The sequence below is a fragment of the Prionailurus viverrinus genome, chromosome A3 (assembly GCF_022837055.1).
Source record: "Prionailurus viverrinus isolate Anna chromosome A3, UM_Priviv_1.0, whole genome shotgun sequence".
Lineage (NCBI taxonomy): Eukaryota > Metazoa > Chordata > Mammalia > Carnivora > Felidae > Prionailurus > Prionailurus viverrinus.
In genome coordinates, this window is record NC_062563.1 from 121,608,559 (window position 1) to 121,628,877 (window position 20,319).

The 20,319-nt window shown below is 36.3% G+C and overlaps 1 protein-coding gene across 8 annotated transcripts in view; it reads right to left on the reverse strand.

The window, feature by feature from the left end:
- Window positions 1-20,319, reverse strand: part of NCOA1 (nuclear receptor coactivator 1) — a 216,775-nt gene that overhangs the window by 156,388 nt on the left and 40,068 nt on the right. Inside the window, exon 3 of one of the 8 annotated variants that reach the window (XM_047852328.1) lies at window positions 9,368-9,412. The exons of 6 other annotated variants lie outside the window; for them this stretch is intronic. The gene's annotated coding sequence lies outside the window, so the exon portion shown is untranslated. Of the gene's footprint in view, window positions 1-9,367; window positions 10,172-20,319 lie in introns of those variants that run through there. One more of the 8 variants, XM_047852329.1, reaches the window with a different exon arrangement.

Consider the following 20,319-nt stretch of genomic DNA (forward strand, 5'->3'; position numbering starts at 1 on the left):
CTTCGGCTCAGGTCATGATCTCACAATTTGTGGGTTAGAGCCCCACGTCGGGCTGCATGCTGACAGCTCAGAGCCTGGAGCCTGCTTCTGATTCTGTGTCTCTCTCTCTGCCCCTCCCCTGCTCATGCTCTGTCTCTCTCTCTCTCTCTCAAAAATAAAATAAAAACATTTAAAAAAAAATTTTTAAGCCCTAAATGTAAGCCATAGTGATAAAATTCTACCCACTCAAGCATATGGCAAACAGACTAAAAGGGAATTTTAACTACAATGAAAACTAAACAGTTAAGAGTTAAAAGTACTTAAAGACTTCCACTTCTGGGAAGGTGGAAAAGATGCATTTTTCCCTATCCCCCTCGCAAAAATAAAACTAAAAGTCTTGTACATCATATATAACAAACATAAGAAGACTTTAAAGGTGGAGAGAAGGCAGACAAGGTAGGGACCTCAGGGTCCAAGGGAAACGAAATGGTAGTGAGTTGTATGGGTTTTCTTTAATGCCTTAAATATCTCAGACTTGGAGCTGAAGAAGCGGGCAACCTGGAAATACCAGCAGACCCAGACCTCTCAAAAAACCAAGCAAACAAACAAATAAAATGAAATCCTGTTCTCCCTAGCCAAAAGATCAGAAAAAGGCCAGTCTAGACAAAAGCTGTTATACCCAGACAAATATCACATAAACAGACAAAAAACTGTGGACTCACCATGACCAGCAAAGGGGGGAGCCTGGACTTCCACCCTTGCCAAGCTATAACAGGGCATCCCACACTACCCACCACAGTCATGTCACAGAAAGCCAGTTGGGAGGCCAGGTGACAACGAGACCTCCTTCCCCATGGTGTTAACCAAGACCACATGGAGAACTTGGACATTCACCTGAAGTAACAAGGTGCCTCTCTCCCTCCCTATGACAGGCTGGTATCAGAAGAGGCCTAGTGGAGTCAGGCCTATCAACACTGACCAAGAGAAAATCGACCTCCCCTGTGGAGACCATGAGGGGAGTAGTACTGAGGCATTCTTAACCCTCCCAGTCAGGGAAACATCACTGGAGGCCAGAACTCCCATCCCTGACCAACAGTAATGAGGCACTCCTGCTAACTTGAGAGTTAACAGAGGCAGAGTGAGGTACATGAACTTCTTTCCGCACTGTGCGGTAATGTGGCAAAGTACTCCTCTCCTTCTCATGCTAAAGCTGTGCCAGAGGAAGCCAGCTAAATCAGAATGTTTAGATAAAATCCAGAGTCTCAAAACATAATACTTAAAATGTCCAGGTATCAATGAAAATCACTGGTCACACCAAGAACCAGGAATATCTCAAACTGAATGAAAAAAGACAACCCAGAGATGCCAATACCGTGATGACAGAGATGTTAAGATTATCCGAAAAGGGTTTTTAGCAGCCAACATAAAGATGTCTCAGGGAAAAATTACATACATGCCTAAAACAAACAAACAATTAAAAAAAATAGAAAGTCTTAGCAAGGAAAGAAAAATATAAGGAAGAAACAAATGGAAATTTCAGAACTGAAAAATATAGTAACTGAAATAAAAGACTTAATGGTTGAATATAACAGAATGGAAAGGACAGAGGGAAGAATCACTCAACTGGAAGACAGAACAAAAGAAACTACCCAATCTGAACACAGAGAGAAAATACTGAAAATAAATTAACAGAACCTTAGGGACCTGTGGAATATAATAAAAGATTTATTTTTCATATCATCAGACTCCCAAAAAGAAGAAAGAGGGCAGGGCTGAGAAGTATTCTTAAAAATTAAAAGCTGAAAACCTCTAAGCTTGGCCAAACAAATAAACTTATGAATTCAAGAAGCTAAGTGAATCCTAAACAGGATAAGCCCAAAGCAATCCACAAACAAGACACATCAACACATCACAGTTAAACTTCTGAAAACTAAAGACAAAACATAATGAAACCAGTGAGAGAGAAAAAATGATGCTTTATCTAAAAATGATGTTTTACAGGGAAAAAATAATTCAAATGACAGACTTCTCATCTGAAACATAGGAAGTGGCACAACATTTTTCACTGAAGTCCACACCTGATCATCTGTGTTTCTGAATCTGTTTTTCTCTTGTTCATGACTCCTGGCATGCCTGGAATCTAGGGACTGAATGTCAGTTATTGTGTAATAAAAATTGTAGAGACTGTGAATGCTACTCTTCTTCAATAGAAGATTTTCTTTAGTTTCTGGTCAGCAATGGGAGCTAATCCAATGAGCTAATTTGAAGACAGTTTTCTTTCTTTTTAAAAAAAATTTTTTTTAATGCTTATTTTTGAGAGAGAGAGAGAGACAGAAAGAGAAAGAGAGAGAGCACAAGTAGGGTAGGGGCAGAGAGAGAGAGAGAGAGAGAGAGAGAGAGAGAGACAGAACCTGAAGCAGGCTCCAGGCTCCGAGCTGTCAGCACAGAACCCGACAGGGGGCTTGAACTCACAAACTGCGAGATCATGACCTGAGCGGAAGTTGGACACTTAATCGACTGAGCCACCCAGGTGCCCCAAGGCCAGTTTTTAATCACATTCAGACCCGGTCTACTTATCTGGTTCACCCTTATTGCTAGGATATAGTGATTCACAGATCTCATCTGAAAGCCTAGGATATTTACCCAGATTCCTCTATCTCTATAGTACCATAAGACTGCTGAAAATTCTGCTTAGCCTCTTAGCCTCTCAGCAGCTACTTTCTGCTCTACTTTTCTGCCTATTAGCTTGTGCTTACTAACCTGCAACAATTTCTAGGGGCAACATGGTTCAGACTTTTGGGCTCACTTCTCTATGCTTATAGTCTCTTTGGGTCTTGGTCACTCAAGCTGTAGATGTCCTGGTAACCCTGAACTCAAAGTCTCTCCACCCCTGTAAGACTGTCAAAAGCTCTCTTCAATTTCTGTTTCTTAGCAACCACTATATGTTCAGCTTTCCTGTCTCTTGGTGGTGTCATCTATGAAGTAGTGAAAACTCACCTAGAGAAAATTTATGTTCCTTTTCCCACTGATAAAATTCAAAAATCCCAATATACAAATTCCTAGCAAGTTAGGAACAAAAGAAAAACTTCCCTACTTTGTTAAAGTTAGGGGAAAAAGGGAATCTAGGGTGGCTCAGTTGGTTAAGCGTCTGACTCTTGGTTTCGGCTTAGGTCAGAATCTCACAGCTCGTGAGATTGAGCCCCACGTTGGGTTCTGCACTGACAGCGTGGACCCTGCTTGGGATTTTCTCTCTCCCTCTCCCCCTCTAACCCTTCCCCATTCTTGCCCTCTCTCAAAATAAATAATTATTATTTTTTTAAGTTAGGGGGAAAAAAACCAACTCTCCTTTGTTTAAACCTAATAGACACCAATGGTAAACATTATATATACTTAGCAATAAAATAATAGATGTATTCTCATGTATATTAAGAACAAGATAATAATGAGGGAAATCACATGTACTATTCAACACAATACTAGAAGACTCGTCTAATTCAATGAATCAAGGAAAAGAAAACAAAACATATTCATTCTGGAAAGGAAAAGACTCCTAAAATGTTATCTGCATATAATATGAAAACCTATCCTTATAAAACTCAAACAGAATAGGGTGAATCACTACTAGAATTCATAGGAGTGCTCAGTATGATGTCAAGAAATAACAGACAGATCCCTGTCCTTGCAGAAATTACATTCCAGGGTTGGGGAGAGGGTAAGGAAAACAGGTAATAACAACAAACAAAATATGTAGTTAAATTATCAACTCTGTTACAAGGTCATAAATGTTATGAAAATGTAATGGAAAACAGGGTAAGAGGAAATCAGAACTGGGAACAGGAAGACTACAATTAAAAAAAAAACAAAAAACAAAACACAGAATCACTCCATACCAAAAGAAACAAAAATAAAAATCACCTAGGAATAAAAAAACTGTAAATAGGTGTAAGGTCTTTAAATAGAAAGCTAACTTTCCAAAAGAGCAAAACTTTCAAGTATAAATGGAGAAACAGTCAACATACATAAGAAAAATATTAATTCTCCCCTAATTGATCTATAAATCCAAACAATATCCTAGCAAAATTTTTCATGTCTCTTATGAAGTAGGTTTGAAATACAGAGAAAGTAGAAGTATATACGCATCAATATAAATGTAAACAAAGACCATTATGCAAAACAACAAAGCAGTGTTATTTGTCCTACTAGGCATCAAAAACTATTTTAACAATACAGTAATTGGAAGTAGGTGGTAATGGTATATAAATACAAAAATAGATCAATGGAACAGAATATCAATTGGAGAAACAGCGCCTGTAAATATGGAATGTTAGAATATATATGTGGTATTAGCAGGAAGACAGTCTATTCAATAAATGCTGCCAGGACAAATGGCAAACTATTTAAATAAAAGTAAATAAGATACATCCCACACCATCAAAAAGTTTTTTTAAAAAGTCAGAAAAGTCAGAAATAAAATAGCTAAGTGTGAAAATTAAGTCTCAAGTTATTAGAAAAAAAGCTGGGGCCAGGGGAGAACTAGGCATTTGTTTAATGGATGTAAAATTTCAGTGTTGTGTACACTTGAAATTAATATTATACTGAATTTTAACTAACTGAAATTTAAATTAAAAAAAAGTTTTAGTTTTGCAAAATTAAAGAGTTCTGGAGATCAGCTACACAACAAGAATATAGTTAACACTACTGAACTGCACACTTAAAAATAGTTAAGATATACATTTTATGTTATATGTTTTTTATAATTGAAAAAAGTGTTAAGTGAATATTTGTATGCCTGTGAGGAAAGAAACATTTCTCAAACTAAAAAGTAGGCATAAATCATAAAGGAAAAGATAGATAAATCTTGATGATAATAGTTCACACGTATGTGAAGTGATGCTTCAAATACTAATGATGGGGATATATATTGAAACAACAGTTTTGGAAGACAATCTGGCAGTATCTTCCAAATTAGAAATGCATATGTTATTACCATGTGCCTCCTTATATTAGATGACAACACTGTCTATAAAATAGTCTTGACAAAAAGAAATCAAACCTGAAACTCATCAAGCATCCATACCCAACTAAAAATTTATAGGAAATACAGAGGACAAAAAAACAAGCTAAACAATGTCATGGCATGCAATACAAGAGCCACAGTGTAAAAAAATTTTCATGACAAACAGCCCAATCTCTTCAATCAATATACTGTAAGAATTTTAAAAACAGAAAAAATAAAATGGAGACAGCAAAAGAAAAGGGAGTCGGGGAGAAGGAGAGAATAATAGAGACAGAAAGAGGGAAAGAAGGAGAGGGAGAAAAAGGAGAAAACTATTTTAAAAGAGGCTTTTTAAAAAATGTCATATCAACCAATCATTGTGATTCTTATTAGGATTCCAATTCAAACGAGTAAAATAATAAAAATATACGAATAATAAAAATATACAAAAAAACCAAAATGTTATTGACATTAAAACAATTGAAATTTTGAACACTGAATATTTAATAATGTCAAAGAATTATCATTCTAAAATATGATAATGGTGTTGTGATTTTTTTTTCTAAAAAAGAGAAACCACTTATCTTTTCTAGAAATATATGAAATATTTACAGATCAAATGACATGGTACCTAGATTTGCTTCAAAATATGAGAGGGGAGGGGTGCCTGGGTGGCTCAGTCAGTTGAGCGTCTGACTTCGGCTCAGGTCATGATCTCGTGGTCTGGAGTTCAAGCCCCACGTTGGGCTCTGTGCTAACAGTTCAGAGCCTGGAGCCTGCTTTGGATTCTCTGTCCCTCCTCTCTCTCTGTTCCTCTGCTACTAGTGCTCTGTCTCTCTTTCTCTCTCTCAAAAATAAATAAACATTAAATTTAAAAAAAATATGAGAGGGGACGGGGCACCTGGGTGGCTCAGTTGGTTAAGTGTCTGACTTCGACTCAGGCCATGATATCATGGTTCATGGGTTGGGGTCCCATGTCGGGCTCTGTGCTGACAGCTCAGAGCCTGGAATCTGCTTCGCATTCTTTGTCTCCCTCTCTCTCTGCTTCTCCCCTGCTTGCACTCCATCTCTCTCTCTCTCAAGAATAAAATAAAAATTAAAAAAATATATATGAGAGGGGAGAAAGTAAGCGAGAGTACAGATACACAAGACAGGTCAAGGATTGATCATTGTTGAAAGTGAACAGGAATTCATTATTCTGTTTGTCCACTTTGGCGTATGTTTGAAATTTTCCAAATAACACATTTTAAAAATGCATACACCATATGACTCAGCAATTCCACTCTCTTTATCTTGAAGGAACTCTTGTGTAGGTGCAGGGGAATGCACATGGAAGAATAATTCTGTCTTCATTGTTATTAGTTTTAAAAAATTATCTGTAGTAAAAACCTTGATGATCCAAATAAAAGTAGCCATGATACAAAAACAATGTAGAAAGTAAAAAACTGACAACAAAACACAGATCTAAATATGTTGTAGAATGTAAAAATCATAATGCTAAACTATATAAATACACCATTTATGAAAAATATTCCACAATACTATATATTCCCTACAAGTATGTATGTGTATATATGTGTGTATTTAAATCAGTGTATATGTGTACATATTTATGTACAGACATAAATATAAATCGACTAAAATTTGAAAAAGATAGGCACCAAATGTTTAACAATGGCTACTTATGAAGAGAATGAGCAAGAACCAGGGCTGTGGGAATGCTCCAGATGGACTTTAGTTTTTATATGTCTTGCTAGTATTTCAAAAATTTCTGTATATAAAATTTATTTTTAAAACAGAACATTAACTCACCGTTTTGCTATCTCTTTGCAAATCAGTCAAAAAAGTTTGACTTCTGTCCAGAAACAGGACCAAGAAATATCTCCCAGAAAATTAACTATACAACATATATTCTTCTCTATATTAAAAATAACGAGATTACAGATAAGAATGCATCAATTTGGGAAAAAAATATTAGGTTTACCAGGTGAAACTGCCAATATTCTGCCATTTTTACCTTCAAAAATGGCAATTTCATGAGGTTTGATGTAAGAGATTTTTCTTTTATTTATTTCTAGAGGAGATTTTCTTTTTTTTTTTTAAGTTTATTTATTTATTTTGAGAGAGACAGTGGGGGAGGGGCAGAGAGGGAGAGAGAGAATCCCAAGCGGGTTCCACACTGTCAATGCAGAACCTGACACAGGGATCAAACCCATGAACCATGAGATCATGACCTAAGCCAAAGTCAAGAGTCAGACTCTTAACTGACTCAGCCACCCAGGCATTTCAACATAAGAGATTTTCTAATAGCAACGCTATTACTGCAGGAAATTCTTTATATATTTTCATATAATATATTCCTGAAAATTTGTAAGAAAGATTAAATGTGTGAAAAGATAAAATAAGTTGCTATTAGAAAGTTAAAAAACACATGCCTTAATTTCACCAGACCAGTTATCAACAATATAATTACAACATTTCTGTATTTTCTTCAAATTCTGCCCTCTTACTTAACACACACTGTTGGATTAATACACTTTAATCTGACAAGGATCTGACTAAAGCCAAAGATTTGTAATTTTCATGATGGTCTTAACTAATATTCAGTTTATAAGCATACTTATAATTATCACTATTAACTGATTTTCCACTCATTTTTACAAAATAGGAACAAGTATAAAAATAATCCAAAGACTGCATAAATAGTTTTTCTAAAGATGGCAACACTTTTGAAACCAAAATACTGGACAGACACAGCTACGCAATTATCATGTTAGTTGGTTACTAAGTCTTGTTTATTCCTAAGGAAAGCAGGGTATAATGTGCAAAAATACAGGTCATATAAAAAAGTCAGAAAGTATAGAAACAAAGGATTGCTTGTAGTTATAATGACTCTTATCATCACAATAATCCTAACACCATAAACAGACTTCAAGAACTGGGACTTTACAAATATTTGTGGGAAAGATGCAAGAAATGCCTTATTTTCTATTCTGCCTCTTAGAACTTCAGTCTATCAATTCACTCTCCACATTGAATATTAAAAGTATTTCATAAATTTCTTTTAAAAATGACCCAATCAGGTTATTCCTCTGTTTAAAATCCATTAAGTCCTACAAGGAACAAATGATGTGGCTCCTCTCTACTTCTTCATATCTCTATCATTTTTGCTACTGCTCTCTGTGCTCTAGTTCTGCAGTCTTTTTTTTTTTTAACTTTAGCTTCACTTTTTAAAAATTATATTTTGTAAATTGTCACACAGTAATTTTTTTTGTGTGTACAGGTCTCTGAATTTTACTATACATATAGAACCACACAACCACCGACACAAGCAGAAGACAGAGAGCCCCATTTCCGTGCCCCTCCCCACCCCCACGCCTTCCTACAACACCTAAACCCTAACTGGTCTAATCAGAATGACTTTGTCTTTTTGTCATGTAAGAGAATGCCATATAAATGGAACCACATAGTATGTAATCTTTTGAGACTGGCTTTTTTCCACCTAGCACAATGTCTCAGAGATTCATCCAAGTTGTTACATGTATCATTAATTTATTTCTTTTTATTGGTGGGTAGTAACCCACTGTATGGATACACCACATTTTTTATCTTTTCACCCAACAGGAAAACATTCAGTCTGTTTCCAGTGTTTATTGATTATGAATTAAGCTGCTGTAAGCATTTGTGTACAGATTTGTATGTCAAATTAAGTTTTTTTCCTCTAAGATAAATACCCAGAAGGTGACTATTGAGTCATATGGTAATATGTTTTAAACTGGTTTCCAGCGCATAAACCTCACCAATGATAGTAACGTTGATATTGTACTCTGTGATACAGTGTAAAGAAATGGGCGACTCACTTTTTGTGCTGTTCTTTCCAAAACACCATAGCCTAAATCTAACCATGAGAAAAACATCAGACAAATCCAATGGAAGGACATTCTACAAAATATCTAACCAGTACTATTCAAAAGTGTCAATGCTACCAAAAAGAAGAAAAAATCTAACAAATTGTCACAAACCAGAGGAGATTAAAGAAACATGAGAGTTAAATAAAATGTGGGATCCTAATCTGGAAAAGAAAAAGGATATTAGAAACAGAAAAATTGGTACAATATTAATAAAATCTGGAGCTTAGCTAAAAGTAATGTACCAATATTGGTTTCTTGGTTTTGAAAAATACACCATGGTTTTTAACAAGATGTTAATATTACAGGAAAGCGAGGCACATGGGCATCCTGTATTATCTTGGCAACTTTTCTTTATTTCCACACTGACATCTTTTAGTATCTTCAATATGTTGTAAGTCCTTTCTTATTTAAAGGCCTTTAGATATGCTGGTTCTATCTGCCAGCACACTCTTCTTCCCCCACCTAGTCACTTCTAACTCACCTTTCAGAATTCAGCTTAAATGTCACATTCTCCTCAGGGGAAATCCTTCCATCATGATGGTCAAAAGGGGTTTCATGAGAAAAGGAAAAAAAATCAAGATATATTAGTTCAAAAAGGCTTCCAATTACCAACTCAGCAAGAATCAAGGACTACTGACGGCCTTAAAAACCTATCAGAATTTCCTAAGCTTTGCCATACCACTGTGTATATTTGTCATGACCACCACCCCTTCTCTACCTCTTCCTCCTACCCTTCTCATATGCTTAGCTGTAAAACCCTAAAGCAAAAAGGGAAAGTGTATTTGTCATCTGGGTAGAAAGAAAGGATATCCAATGCCCTGGATAGTAGGCATTGGAGAGAGAGGATTCTCTAAGGAACAGAAGCAAGCAGATGAACTTCCTAGGGCCTAGAAGAAGAAGGAAGCTCACTTCCTAGGGGCCTAGAACAAGAAGTTCAACAACAAAAAGGTCTACCCCCAACAAAAAAAACTAAGGCAGTATTGAGAAACAGGCCAATCTTTGTATTAAGCAATCAATTTAAAGAACTGGTGGGGAGGGGAGGAGTGAAGACTTCTTTTAAAGGGCCTCTTCCCTTAAAGTGTTATGTAGCTGACAGAAATGATTTCAAAACAGAGCGGGGGCGGGGGAGAGGAGGAGGAGAAGGAAGAGAATGAGCAGCAGCAGCGGCGGCGGCAGCAAAACTAATATTTTCTGAGCATTTGTTGTAAGCCAGGGACTGGGTTGGATACTTTACCTACATGTTCTCATGTAGTCTTTCAAAAAAAAGTCTACAAAGTAGACATTGTAATTTCTACTTTAGAGAGAAAGAAATTGAATTTATACAGCTAAAACTGGTTCTGTTTCCGCTTTATTCTTATTCTCCCTGATTCGTTTTTATAATAATTAAATTCATTCTGAAAAAAAAAAACAAAAACAATAAAGCCATATATGAAAACTTCAACCTAAATGAGAAAAGACAATTACAAGACACCAGTACTGACATGACAAAGATATCTGAATTATCTAACAGGGATTTTAAAGCAGGTATCAGTAAAATGAACGAATAAGCAATTACAAACGGTACTGAAACATATGCAAAACAGCAAATTTCAGCAAAGAAACAGAAGATACAAAGAAGAACCAAATGGAAATTTTAGAACTGAAGGATACAACAGCCAAAACTGAGAGCAGAAAAACAGAAGAAAGAATCAGTGGACTTAAAGATCAATTGATACAAAGTATCTGGTCTCGGGGCGCCTGGGTGGCTCAGCCGGTTAAGCGGCCGACTTCGGCTCAGGTCATGATCTCACGGTCCGTGAGTTCGAGTCCCGAGTCGGGCTCTGTGCTGACAGCTCAGAGCCTGGAGCCTGTTTCAGATTCTGTGCCTCCCTCTCTCTGACCCTCCCCCGTTCACGCTCTGTCTCTCTCTGTCTCAAAAATAAATAAACTTTAAAAAAAATTTTTTTTTAAAAAAGAAAGTATCTGGTCTAAGTAATAGAAAAATAGGTTGACAAAAATTAATAAAGCATCAGAGACCTATGTAACAACTACATAAGTTCTAACATTCATGTCATCAAAGTCCCAGAAGGAGAGGAGAAAGAGTGTGCACTGCAAAATTACTTGAAGAAATAATGGCTGACAATTTCTCAAGTGTGGTGAAAATCGTAACTAACAAATCCAGGAAGCTTATTAGCCAACTATAAACAGGTTAAACCTAAAGACATCCAGACACAGACACATAAAAAGTTTCTGAAAACTAAACACAAAGAAAAAATCTTACAAGTGGCCAGAGAGAAACAGTACATTTGCATATGGAGGAACACGAGTTAGAATGACGGCAGATTTCTCATCAGAAAACATGGAGGTCAGGATTCCTTTACGTTAAGAAAAAAAGATTATCAGCCAATATTGCGTGTGCTTTTTAACTCACATTTCAATTTTAGATAGTATTTACTGAATTTCTGCTACAAAAATTGAGAAAAGTATACTCATAACTCCCACATCTCAATTTATTTCATTTTAAGTTTCAACATTTATATTCTACCTTACAATTGCATAATCAATTACATACATATAATTACATATGCAATTTCCACAGGTATCCAGTCTTCATTCTAATCTTAAGTGAGTTCAGTGTCTGTCATATTTAAAGAACACAATCAACAAGCTTGAAACTATGGCTAATTTCTCATTCTGGCTTCACTTGGCTCCCCCTACCTAAAATGACAACTCTTCCCTACCACTCTCTTCTTTAACTTCTGTCATACCACTTAATCGCCTGAAATTAACTATGAGTTTTTTTTCTTTATTATCTGTCTTCTTCCTCTACTAAAACGTAAGTGCCATGAAAGCATGGACTTTCATTCTGCTAAATGCTATATGCTTGTCCTTTTGTTGGGACATTCAGTTTGACAATGGAGAGCTGAAAGTCTTTTCTTTAGAAAGCCAGTATCTATATAGCAGCTATAAATTTGGGGAAAAAACGTGATTTCACAGACAATTTTCAAATCAACATCACTTAGATAAAATTTATATGCAATAAAACACGACTAATTTAAGTGGGAATTAACAAAAGAAAACACCCATGTCACTACCACAATCAAGATTTAGAACATTTCCAGCGTCCCATAACTCTTTGCAGTCTAGATAATTTTTACTTTAATTGGTTAAGGTATCTTAAATGAATTCTATGAGAAATTATTTGATATAATAACAAAGCTTTTTTCTACAGCCACCAATTAAACGATCAAAATGCTTATTTATATTTAGTGAGAAGAAGGAAAGAAAATTGTTATACATCCCTTCATGCTGCACTCCCTACATCTAAGAACATACCTTTCGCTCTTCTCCAGGGTGTGTGGGTCTATCCACCATTCAATTCCCAGCTCATGTCACCTTCTCTGCAAAGCTCTAACTCTCCTCTCCTCCTGTCCCTTTTCCAAGTCAATCTCTATGTTCCCATGGCATATTATTATTACCCATATCTCAGTATTTGTTATAGTTTACAAACAATTGTTAGTCCATTAAAGAACGAACTATATATTACACATACACACACCCAATATCTGGCATGCAGAGTAGACAGTACATACTCAAATAACCTTAAGATTTGGGTAAAATATCACCTACTCAGCAAAGCCCTTTTCCAACTCAACCTCTTACCCTGGGTATTAGGCACTTGGGTATATTCTTCTAACCCACTACTCAAACAATTCAACTGAATTGTCAATTCAATTAAAAATTCATCATTTTGTCATATAAAGCTTTCCTTTAAATTTTTAATTCTGAATGTTAAACATTAATGCTCAAAAATACTGGCCAATTACTTCATAAAATGCTTGCTATTTTTTTTAAAGAATCTGCACATGTTTATCTACAGATAATTTATGATGTTTCTCTATTTTGTAAACAATGCAGATTTAGTTTTGCACCACACTATTGGCAACACACTGGTTTTTCTTTAAAAATCTCATCTTAGTTTATTCCAAATAAACCTCGTGACCCTAATTCAGCACAATGAACTGCTTCATGCATGTCAACTTTCACTACCCAAGTGTCACTTACATGTTAAAAACTAGATGGGTGTGGAAACCCTTCTTTTTCATAAAGCCCTAGAGAGCAAACCAGGCCTTCGATTCATAATTTTTAAACGTCTGATCCTTCGCTACAAGATTATAATTTTAAAGAAAGTCTAACAATACTTTTGACAAAACAAACGACAGTTTGACATAGTTTTCCTCTATCTTTAGTGAAGGAGAGATTTACAAAAATGAAAGTAAAGCTGAAAGAATTCCATATCCATGTGGCATAGTTCAATAGAGACTTTCTAAAACAATTTTATTTTGACCCTGAGCATTTTTGTGAACCATTGTAAGCATAAGATTTCGGTAAAATTTTTCCTATATATTTAAATTTTTACTTATTCTCCTAACAGCACTGTCCTTTTACATAACCAAATTTAACTCTTAAAATTAATAAAAATAACATTAGCACAAAGGGACAATCATCCCCATCCACAGGTCAAGATGGAAAACAAAATAGTTTTACAATTACTGTAAGTGGACTTCTCGCACGAAGTTCCACTCCATTTCCAACAGAATTTAAACTGATCTCCCTGCCTGAATCTGTTCTGTATACAAATGCCAGATTGAACTCGAATTAAGTAACTCTTCCAATGTCAACTTTTTTATTTTTATGTATTTATTTGAGAGAGAGAGAGAGAGAGAGCGCGCGCACACACACATGCACACGTCAGCAGGGAAAGGGCAGAGACAGACGGAGAGACAGAGAATCCCAAGCAGGCTCCACTCTGTCAGCCCCAATGGGGGCTCAATCTCACAAACCATGAGATCATGACCTGAGCTGAAATCAAGAGTCAGACGCTTGGGGCGCCTGGGTGGCGCAGTCGGTTAAGCGTCCGACTTCAGCCAGGTCACGATCTCGCGGTCCGTGAGTTCGAGCCCCGCGTCAGGCTCTGTCTGGGCTGATGGCTCAGAGCCTGGAGCCTGTTTCCGATTCTGTGTCTCCCTCTCTCTCTGCCCTCCCCCGTTCATGCTCTGTCTCTCTCTGTCCCCAAAAAAATAAATAAACGTTGAAAAAAAAATTTAAAAAAAGAGTCAGACGCTTAACCAACTGAGCCACACTGAGCCACGCAGGCGCCAATTCATCGGCCAATTTGTTCCCCTCCCTTCCCCTCCCTTCCTCACTAAGGTACTTAAAAACAGGTTCTGCATGTGTATATGAAAAGCTATTCTAGGCCAATGGTGTTACAGCAGAGAACAAAAGTGATACAGTCCCTACTGTCACCATGCTTACACTTACACAGTGGATATGAAATATTTGGATATTAATGAGCATAATACATCAAACTTCCCACTGTTGGCCAACTAGGTTGTCCTCAGTTTTATTATTATAAGTAATATTACTGTGAATATAGCTCTGAATTATTTACTCAGGGTTAATTCCCAAGAGTAGAATTACTAAATCAATGATCACAGATACGTTTATGATTTTTACTATATATACTACCATACTACACTCTAAATGAACTGTACCAATTCCAAAAGCAATGCATAAGTACTGGATTCCCATAATATAAGTAAAAATAGTTTACTTATTCAATGAGTATGAAAAAGTTATTCACTGTTGTTTTAATTCCCAGGAAGCTGGACTCTTTTTCTTATGTTTGTTTACTCTATGCCTCCTTATGATCTAATGGGCATGGCTTTATCAACGTACGTACTGGATCTTTGTACTGTAAATATTTTTAAATATTCATAGTAATGTTAGATAATATTTAAGGTCATATTTGTAAATATTTTCCATTTTGTTATTTTTATTTTTGGCTTTGTATTAGTTTTCTTTATATAGATGTGCTTAAAATTTTTTATGGTAAAATTTTTAGTCTTCTTACTATTCTTTGCACAGTTTTATTAGCTTTTCAATTTTATTTATTTATTTATTTTTTTTTTTTTTTTTAACATTTATTTATTTTTGGGACAGAGAGAGACAGAGCATGAACGGGGGAAGGGCAGAGAGAGAGGGAGACACAGAATCGGAAACAGGCTCCAGGCTCCGAGCCATCAGCCCAGAGCCCGACGCGGGGCTCGAACTCACAGACCGCGAGATCGTGACCTGGCTGAAGTCGGACGCTTAACCGACTGCGCCACCCAGGCGCCCCTAGCTTTTCAATTTTAAAACGTTACCATACATTTGCATACAGACAGCTTCAACACCAATTTTTGTGGCTGCTATTTGATCATCTCAAAACTTATTAAATAATTCAACCACCTGACAGACTTTATGCTTGCTCATGGTATATTCATTTCCTAAATCATATTTTTTCAATACTGAAGATATTTATTTTTCTTAAAATAATATTTTTAGGTTTCTGAAACCAGAAGTATCAGAATTAATGTCCAAACACCTCCCCCTAGCCAAGGGAAAGGGTAAGTTGTGATGTTTGTCACTGCTTACCCATGTGTAAATCTATGGGAAATACCTTTCCTGAGAAGCTATTTAACCAACTATGACCACAGCTGAGTTAACTGCACAGGTTAACTCATACACAGTTCAACTTTAAGGTAAATCTAAAAGCCTACCTGTTGCTTGAGAGTATTTTCAGAAAGATTGAACTATGATGAATCTTTGAAATAAAAAGCTATTGTGGTGGAAAAGTTGTCTGTTGCAGGACAAGCAAGGACAATTAAAGCCAGGAGAAATTGCCCAACCTCTCAAAATAGATCACAGAGTTATCTGAGTTGGAAGAGAGACAGTAGTGCAGCCAATTTACATTTTTACAAGGTACTAACACCCAACCACTGGGTATGAATTTGTCAAAAGTTTCCAGGTGTCTCAAAAAGGAAGTTATTTAAAAAAAAGAAAAAAGGAAGTTATTTAATTCACAGTTTATCTGTAGAAAAACCGAAACTATGAGTTTAGCCAAAAAAGAAAAGCAGTTAAATCCAAACATTTCCCATATGACTCAAGACTATATCATCATAAAATATAAAGAAAAAAAGCAAGCACAGGTGAGAATGTGAAAAAGGATCAGATTTGATTTCACGATTCCAAAGAAGATGGTAGAGAAATTATATGGATAAATGTATGCTTCTGTCAGTTAATTTCTAAGAATTTTTAAAATAAATTTAATGTTTCTTTTTTCTTGAGGATATATGAAATCAATAGTACATACCACAATTAACAATCTCAGAATGAAGAGGCACTTGGATGGCTCAGTCGGTTGAGCGTCCTACTTCGGTTTCAGCTTAGGTCGTGATCTCATGGTTCATGGGTTTGGGCCCCGCATTGGGCTCTGTGCTGACAGCTCAGAGCCTGGAGCCTGCTTCCGATTCTGTGTCTCCCTCTCTCTCTGCCCCTCCCCTGCTCATACTCTGTCTCTCAAAAATGAATAAACGTTAAAAAATTAAAAAAAAAAAATCTCAGAATGGAGAAAATGCACTGTGCATATGTATGTGTGAATGTTTTGTCTAAATTCAGTTATTTATTCACTTGTTCATTTCTGAGTAGAGAAAGAAAGAACAGAAAGCAGGAACAAAACTGAAGATATAATGCATAAAGATCAAACCCTTCCAAGATCCTAAAAGTTACTGTGATGCAGAAAAATACATGATGAATGAAGTAAATACAACCCAGGTGAAAAAGGACAACCAGTTAGATAGCTAGCTAGTAACAACCAAAACATCTGATAAAATTAAAGGTGAGTAATAGCCTGAGGAAAAGTAAATAGAAATGGGTCTTAATTGAGCTTAAAGTAAGAGTGTTAAAAACTTATTGGTATCTGAACAAGATTTCAGAGTACCATAATCCTTGATCAACCACCCTACCACTGCAGTAGATTCCAGAGAGTGAAAATGAGAAGGGACGCACCAGGCAAAATTGCCTGTTTATTACTATCAAAAGGTTTGGACAAGCAACTAGGGACTCTTTCTGCCTCAGTTACAAGTAAGTCTAACACCTGACACACTGAGACTAAGGCAACTGGTTTCTTGGTTTCTTTTACATAGGCCTACATCTTAACCCACAGAAAAGAAGGAAAAGATAATCCATCAAGTATTTCCGCAAACAGCTGTGATGGAGTAAGAGGAATCCAATTAATCCTCCTGCCTTATACAACCAGAAAAATGGGTAAGACAGATTAATAAAACAACAGTTTTCAGGTATTAGACAACAGTCAAAGCAGGAGTGCGTCACTGAGAAAATGGAGGGGTGAGGAAGGGAGATGAAGTGAGCCCTACAACTGCCCCACCCCACACCCTTGAAGCAGTTTCCAGGATGCAATATAGACAGTGAGGGCTTCAATGAGCCTGGAAATCTCAGAGGGTTGAGGAGACAGAGACTGATGTTCAGGGAGGCCAAGGCAGCCATAATGTGTGGAAAAGCATACCAGAGAAAAGGGAACTGTGCCCAGAAACAGAGCTCTGGAGATCTGCCCTTCAAGGCTTTGGCAGGTAGTGATCTGTTATGTATGAGAAGAAACTACCTAAGGTTGATAGAAGGACCACTGGAAAATAAATAGGCCAAAGAATTCCTAAAACTCATACTAGGAATAGTTTGTATTCCCATCAAGTAGAGTGAAAAGACTTCATAATACATGAGACATTAAGTTCTCAGAAGTTATCAACTCTAAATTAGCTCTAGGAAAATAGGCTGTTCTAGACTCACCCTAACGAAGCTTCCTCAAAACAAAGCACATCTCAAAAAAGCATCAAAGTGATTTCAAAAAATTTTAACTTCATGCCAAAACTTAGACTAACATCATTGAAAGGAATACAACAAAATCCAGCACCCAACAACATGAAACTCACAATGTCTGACATCCAGTGAAAATTTACCAGGCATATAAATTAAAAGGGAAATATGACCTATAACCAGGAGAATAACAAATCAATAGAAACAGATGCAGAACTGACAGAGACACAGAACTTGGCAGACAAAGATGTTAAAAGAGCTACTATAAATATGCTCAATATGCTCAAGAAGGTACAGAAACACATGGGAAGTGTTGAGGGATAAGTGTAAGATTTTTTTAAGGCCAAAATGGAACTTCTAGAAATGAAAAATAGAGTATCTGAAATGAAAAATACACTGGGTGGGACCGACAGCAGATTAACACTTAATTTGAAAACACAGCAATAGAAAAATATCCTGAATGAAGTACAAAGAGGAACAAAAATACAAAAAAAAAAAAAAAAGAACAAAAGGAAAAACAGAAAGAGAACACCAATGATTTGAAGCAATATACCAAACAATCTGATATACATGGAATTGGGGTCCAAAACTCTAGAGGGAAAAACATGACAGAAAAAAAAAAAATCTTTGGAGAAATAATGGATATTTTTCAAACCATAAACCCACAGATCCATGAGGCTCAACAAAATCCAAGAAGGAAAAACAAAGCAAACCATACTTAGAAATATCATAATCAGGGGCACCTGGGTTGTTGCTCAATTGGTTAAGCGTCTGACTCCTGATTTCAGCTCAGGTCATGATCTCACAGTCATGAGACTGAGCCCCATGTCAGGCTCTGACTGGGTGTAGAGCCTGCTGAAGATTCTCTCCCCCTCTGCCCCTTGCCTGTAAGCCAGGTCTGTCTCTCTCTCTAAAGAAATATATAACTATAACTATAAATATAGATATTTGAATTGTTGAAAATTGTTGAAAACCAGTGATTAAGAAAAAATGTAAACAGGTGCCAGAAGTGTAAAAAAAGACCTGTTATGTACAGAAAAACAAAAACTTCTGATCAGAACCTATACCAATGAGAAGTCAATGGAGTTCTAGTCCTAAGTACTGGAAGAAAGACACTGTCAACCTAAAATTCTATATCCAGTTAAAATATATTTCAAAATGAATGTGGGTTTTTAGACAAAGGCTGAGAAAAATCCATTACAAGACATGCAATGCTCTCTAGGCAAAAGGAAAAGAATATCAGGTCAAAACTTGGATCCACACAAAGGAATAAACAGCACTAGTAACAGCAAATATATTTATAGATACAAAGACATCTTTGTCTAAGTTTTTAGTTTCTGGGTAGTTTTTTTCTCAATTATCTTAATTTCAATAAAAATCTGTGCTTACAGAAAAACTAAAACAGTAACTCCCCAAAAGAATCCTCATTCTCATGAAGTAACCATTGTTAAGATAGTCATACTGATTTCATAACATTAGTTGGGCATATTTCCATCTTTTTATAATCTCTAGAACAGTTTCTCACCATAGGAATTACATGTTCCTTGAAAGTTAGAAAAAACTCACTGGCAAAATGATCTGGCCCCAGAATCAATTTTGGGAAAAAATTCCTTAAACTTTCTTCCATAATCCTTGGTTTACCCAGATTTTCTTCTTAACGCAGTTTGAGTGTTTAACAATTCATTTCAGAGAGATTTCAAATCAGCTGGCTTAGAGTTAAATAAAGCTGTCTCACAATTTAAAAAATCTCTTTTCTCTCTCTATATATATTCCCATTATTCTTTCATACTTTGGTTTTCTATCTTTTTCCTTGATAAAATGAGATTTATTTGTTTTTTAATCTTAAGAAATAGCTCTTAGATATTTCAATTCCACAGTTCCTGGTTGTTGTTTTTTTTTAAGTTTGTTGTTTGTTTATTTTGAGAGAGAGAGCAAGAGCAGGGGAGGGGCAGGGAGAGAGGGGGGAGAGGGGGAGAGAGAGAGAGAGAGAGAGAGAGAGAGAGAGAGAGAGAGAGAGAGAATCCCAAGCAGGCTCCACAGCGCAGAGCCCGACATGGGGCTCAAACCCACTAACCGTGAGATCATGACCTGAGCCAAAACTGAGACTTGGATGCTTAACTGACTGAGCCACCCTGGCATACCCTTAGTATCTTTTTTAATCCATCAGCTTCTGCTTTTATCCTATTTATATCCTTCCTTTCTCTGAGGCATTTATTTTGACTTTATTTATTTGTTACACTAAATTCTGAGGTTGAGTTCATTTTTTTCTTAATCAATTTACTTTTTTTTTTTAGTGTTTATTTATTTTTGAGAGAGAGAGAGCGTGAGCAGGGCAGGGGCAGAGAGACAGGGAGACACAGAATCCAAAGTAGGCTCCAAGGGCTGAGTTGTCAGCACAGAGCCTGATGCAGGGCTCAAAATCACGAACTGCAAGATCATGATCTAAGCTCAAGTTGGACGCTTAACCGACTAAGCCTCCCTTAATCAATTTACTTCTAAGAGCAGTATTAGTCTTAGCCTGAGTCTCATTTCAGTTACTTAATAATTTGTTATTTATATTTGATCTTCTATTATTTAAGAACAGTTTTTGTTTGATTTTTCCAAGTGGTTGGAGTAGTGCATTTTAAACTTCTGTTGTAGGGAGAAAACGGACACAAAAAGTTTCAACTTTTCTAGAATTTACTGAGGTTTTCTTTTGTGGCTTAACCCAAAACTTATGTTGTTTTTTTCACCACTGCATGG